We start from the raw sequence: 6,000 nt of genomic DNA on the forward strand, positions 1-6,000 counted from the left end.
CGGAAGAAGCCGCAGCTCAGGTATTAGAGAGATTTAAAATCGGATCGGAGGATTTAGAGTCCAGACTGCAAACCAACAGCTTACATAGGTCTTTTATAGAACCCTTTTGATTTCCTCTACTTTGTCCCTGTGATGTCATTGTCCTGCTCGCAGCCGAGCCCGACACACGTCTGGTTTCTGTCGCTTGACGCACACCCTGCGGTCCATGCGGGTCCTAATACCCCAGTACAATGAAGGGGACACTAAACTGTAAACAGGTGCCGTCCTTCGGCTGAGACGTAAAACCGAGGTCCTGACTCTCTGTGACCATTCAGGAGAATGGTGGTGGTGGAGGGGAGTCCCCATTACCTGTAAAGCGCATTGAGTGGAGTATCCAGAACAGCGCTATATAAGTGTGCGTAATAATAATAATAATAATTATTATTGTAATGTAAAATGCAATAAAAAATAAAAAAATATCAAACTTTGATTCAAAATAGATTAATGTAAAAACTGATAAAGCTAATGCTTTTTTCAGGGCTATAGCTGTAGCTGCGAGAAGGTTAAAAGCGCACAAGTGATCTGTCTTTCGTCAAAGTAATTGCCGGAGCAGTAAGACGCAGAGCACCATCCAGCAGCTGTAGACGATGTTCGGGGAAGAGCTAATTCTGTTTTTAGCACAGGGAGTGAGAATGAGCTCAGTCCGGCTCCGAGCAGAATCCATCCTGGTTTGGTTACAGTGCGCCTGAGGATCTTTGGATCGCAACGTAAAAAAAACAATTGCTCACATCGTGTGACTTCCACGACAGGAAGGAAAGATATCACTTAAAAAAATCAGAACTGAAGATTTGGATCCTGGGCCTCAATTTGATCAAATTATTAAAATAATAATTATTAAAATATCAAATTGTGTTTCTGCAACATTTCGTGCACAGTACGCCATTTTTATCTAAAAATAAAACAACAGTCACAACGAGAGCTTATACGCAGTCTGGGGTATATTCCCCTTTTATATTTTTGCCACTTTATATCGAACCTGTTATACTCCCAGAAGTGCACAGTAGCTTGTACAAATGTACAATTCACCACTGGTATAAACAGATGTGTGCCCTGTTTGCCTTTGTAAGCATTTGTTTAAAAAATAAGTTCACAGTACGATAAAAACACAGAAAGCACAAACTTCATAATACAACGATACAAAATCAATACCAAATCATTATGCCAATTAAGTACCTATCCTTTGAAAACAGAGAACACCTTTATATCTACAAAAAAACTTGACATTTGTATGTATTTTTGAATTACAAAGCAGACAGAGTAGTCCCTTAATTCAAAGATCGGATCTTGGCCAAAACAAGACAATCAGACGTGGGCTGAATTCGGAACAGGAACCTCTACTTCGTCGTTTATTGAACTTTTGATAAATGTCTGAATGAAACAGATTCGCTTTTTTAACTCTTTGATTAAAGTACACAAAAAGCACCTTCCTTCGAGCCGGAATCGAACCAGCGACCTTAGGATTCCCTAATGACTCCACTACAGTCCTCCGCTCTACCAACTGAGCTACCGAAGGGATGTCAAGCAATGCTCCCTAGCACATACTGCCCAATGTAGTGAAATGTTCCGGGTGATTTAAATCCCACTTCGACATCAAGTTTCCAACTCGTTTCCTTAGTCTTGTTTACCTTGAATTTAAGCCACGAACCAGGATTCTACTGTATAAACTTCCAGGGATATTACAAAATGTTTGATGGGGCATCAATCATTCCAGGCGGAAATTGACTCCTTTTTTTTCTCGAGGGATCATATTAAACATGTCATTAGTATCGAGAGGAGGATCACCATGAGACACAAAACAAATAGTTTCTTTCTGTCTTTATTAGAAAGTAGCGTTTGTGCTACATTAATAATATTTTCGTGGAAATAAAGAAGTTTCGAAATGTGGTTTTGAGTTAAATATTAGCGTGTTCATGTAATTAGTTTGTGTTTGTCATTACTATATATATATATTGCCATGTTACTAGAATTTGTAACTGAAGTTTACTAGTTGTGTTTTTTATGATGGTTAGACATTTGTTGATTACAATATTGTATATAATGTATAATTTGAACTACATATTTTTCAGGTGTGAATAGTTGTATATTTTAAGAATAAATTTCTAAAATAAATCATTGGCTTTATTTACTAGTTTCTACACCTATAAAAATCTTTCTTTGATGTATAATAGACCTTTAACTATATATGTATAGTAGTCTTATAAATTTATCCGTATAATAGAACTACAACCATTTATGTATAATAAACATATAATCAATTTCATTCTAGACCAGTTACGGAGCACAGTTACTCGTGTGGTATGCGTTCAATAGTCGTATATTCTACATCTTTTGCCCACTGGGATGTGCCGATTTTAACTTGGCAAACCAAGATACACATTTTCTAATGAAACCTTAATTAAAAGACAGTTTGTTTCTCGAAAGCGTGTTATGTAAAAAAAAGAGAAAAACGAAAATATATGGATGGTAATCTTTCAAAGCTGAAGATTTTACTTTTGAAAAATTGACATTTTATGTACTGTATGCAGATGCATTCGCTGGTTTTAGAACTTTGCTGTACTTCCTGAATCATTTTCAGTATTATAAAGTGGGTGTAGATTTTTCTTTCAGGTTAGGACGCGAGTGTGTACATGTGTTTGATTTTCGTTTCACTGATTCTCATTGAAGATTTGGGAATTAACGACGAAAGAATCAGTTGCCTCGGAAAGCAGAAGTTTTGGTTCTCAACGATATTGAAGACACGCCCATGTAGAGCAGCGGGTGATGATTTGTGCTATAAAAGACCAAGTGCTCAAAGTGACGTCTGCGTTTACCGTTTAGACTTTTCATCTCGGGCGCACTTTTAGAAAGCAAAGATAGAGCAGTTGTGTTGAATCACATTATAACAGCTGTCAGCAGAGTGCCGCAGCGGAAGCGTGCTGGGCCCATAACCCAGAGGTCGATGGATCGAAACCATCCTCTGCTATGTACACTTTATGCACGATTGATAAGCATACCATCAGTTTAATGAAGTGCATTAAAACTGTTTTTTTCTCTCGTGTGTATGAAAGCTTCACACTTAAGGTACTCTTTCATCTTTACCAATAGCAGATGCCCAAATGTATCTTTGGTTGTTCTGCGATCCTTCATAGTTTCCTCAATTCCTCCAAATGAACATCCATATCAAAGCAATTATGTATATATATTACAATTAAGGTACATATTAAAAATATCAACGCACATTTGTATAATGCTCATTTAATAATGATTGTCAAGGATTGTCAAGTTCTCCAACAAATCTGTGTTCTAATTTTAAAATATTTTTGCTAAGGATACAACGGGTGTATAAATGAATTCTCCCAACAGCCAGTTAAAGAAAAATTCCACACGTGAAGATGGTTTTCTTGGACATTGACTTAGGTACTTATTTGTTTACTTGTTGTAGTTGCACACGAGTAAAACACGAAGATTTCCTGCCACATTCAAGAGGGTTTGCGAAGAAATCCCTTCGATTTTTAGCGGAGATTTTGTTTACATCATCACAATCTGAAGCACATCCCTGAGTACGTTTGACCCACCAGCCCTTTGTTTAACAGCTGCACAGGGACACATTCCCGTTGCTTTTCACAACTCACATGTTTGTAGTAAAAGAAAATAAAATACTGTCATTTTCTTGCCAGCTGGCAGTATTTCTTCTGCACTGACCAGGAGTAACCAAGAAGTTCATTTCATCTTTCGCAGGCTGTAATCTACAGAAAAGGAAGTGAATACTTGTATTAAGCTAAATCAAGCCGACGGAGTTGCACTGCTGTTGTTTTTCTCCACTTTTCGTTAAAAGGAGAAAAATCACTGGCATTTTTTGTAAGCATTTCTTCTGTCCTGAGAAGCAAGATTTGTATTTTATCTTTCAGAAGTTGTATGAATTTCTTGAAGTTCAGAAACAAATTGTTCCAGAAAAGAAATGAACACTTGCTTCAAAGTAAATCAAGACGTATGTGTCTCTTGCTGTGTGTGCTCTTATCTGTCCATCTCTCGCTCCTCTTCTCTCTGGCAGTCTGTGTAGAGTATCTGAAGGGGATGTAACACCACTTGGAAAAGAAGAAAAATTCTCAGGAAAAATTCTCAGGCAGAATAAAAAATCATTATTCTCTTCTCAGTCAGATTCACAGCTCAGACTCACACTCAGACAGGATCTCAACTCCGTACTGCTCTCTATCCTCACAATCCAGAACTAGAAGATATTCAGACAATCAGTGCTGCTACATGAACAATATCAGACAGAACAGCCTGGACTCATGTCACATTTCCCCCTTTTATCCTTCCTCCCAGCCCTCTTAGAGACATAAAAGACCTCCTGGTTCTCCTCTCTGTGAACTGGGCTCAGGGGTCACTGATCTGGCAGTTGTGGGCTCTGTTCCAGGTTGAAAGCAAGAAGGTTCTATTAACGCTTTCCAGGACTTCCAGCCCTTCAGTATTACTTTCTTTACTGTATGTCAGCCTCCCAAAATGTTTATAAATGTTTTATAACACATATGAGTGTGGAATTATCTTATTATTTATATATAGTATTTATGTAATAAACACCAGTAGTGACACTATGATCAGTATATTGATTATTTGTAGCCGATGGTCCGATGGTCGTGTCTACAATAGTGACCATTTGACCAGTCTGTAGCTCTGGGCAGTGGGACTCAGATCACACAGAAGACCCGTCTGTGTGTGATTCCATACGAGCCCTGGGATTCAGCTACTCTAACAAATGTCTCATAGACCGTCTTATAAATTTACAATTAGATGAAGTCATGTAACAGTTTTACAGATAATTTAAATAATCAGACAGCAGTTTTGGCAGTGGATACATCTCCACATGGGGAAAAGAAACTGAAATATATGTGCTCACTGTGAAGTAGGAAGAGGTGGTCAGACAAGCAAAACAACTTTGCAAATAATGTGAAGTGACATTGTTTTGTGTCAATCAGCTCACAGATTTCGCTTCATGTGCCTTAAGCTGTGCAATTTGTATGGTTGTTGAATGAGATTGGTTTCTTCACAAGCCCAGTCAATTGCCCAGCTTGCCGACGCACACCTTCATGAAGACTCTCTTTAAGATTTCATTGTCAAGTCGCCTCCTTTGCATACAATAGTAGCACCGACACTAAGAGAAAGGATGAGAAATGGCGTTTATCAAGCAATTGCAGTGTTTGTTTGACTGAGGATCCTTGTGTGCTGAACTGGCCTCTGGAGAAGTGTAGTGCAGTAAAACAGAAGGTTTGTGTCACTCAAGATTGTTACAGAACAGAACAATACAATTACAATACTTTTGTGAGAGTAAATATTACTGGTGCATCACAGTTCTTATAATGGTGAAAACAGGAGCACCTTCTCTACATTTTTGACTGAAGTATTTAAACGGAAAGAAATAATATCACTATGCAATTCATAAATGCAATTGAGCTCCTCTAAATGTTCTAGTCTGATGAAACAATGTATAGAATTAGGTGACAATATCGGAATTAATTCAAATGCACAAGATTAATTTTCAGCAACAAAAAAAGTGCTCGGAAATATTTTACAAGAATGAAACCTAACATTCACCTAAATAAACATTCACCCTCTACATAAGTAGAGAACAGTAGGACAGAAGGTTAGTGTCACTGGACACTGCATCAGAGAGGCCGATCTCTTCTCCCTCATTATGCAGGCTTACCCACTCATGATGAACTGTCCTCCAGTGATACTCAGCTGCCATCATCGACTCAGACATGACGTTCATGTACATATTATACCTTAATATGGCACTGCGTTACAATAATTTGATCAAAACAACTGGTGAAAAAATAATAATCAAATATTTCTTTCCTTCTTTTAGTAAAGATAAAGACTTTGTCCAAAAAAGAAGCATTTATACCTTTCCCTTTCCTACCAGCCCTTACAAGTCACCCAGTTTTTAATTTAGAGCTGGATTAAAGCTCTAGTCTCTTTGGG

The 6,000-nt window shown here is 37.8% G+C and overlaps 1 non-coding gene across 1 annotated transcript; it reads right to left on the reverse strand.

The window, feature by feature from the left end:
- Positions 1-1,464: 1,464 nt before the first annotated feature.
- On the reverse strand, positions 1,465-1,552 carry trnay-gua (transfer RNA tyrosine (anticodon GUA)). The gene is given in 2 exon segments: positions 1,465-1,500; positions 1,516-1,552. It is a non-coding gene; the product is annotated as a tRNA-Tyr (tRNA).
- Positions 1,553-6,000: the final 4,448 nt, after the last annotated feature.

The sequence above is a fragment of the Lepisosteus oculatus genome, chromosome 14, assembly GCF_040954835.1.
Source record: "Lepisosteus oculatus isolate fLepOcu1 chromosome 14, fLepOcu1.hap2, whole genome shotgun sequence".
NCBI classification, from domain to species: Eukaryota; Metazoa; Chordata; class Actinopteri; order Semionotiformes; family Lepisosteidae; genus Lepisosteus; species Lepisosteus oculatus.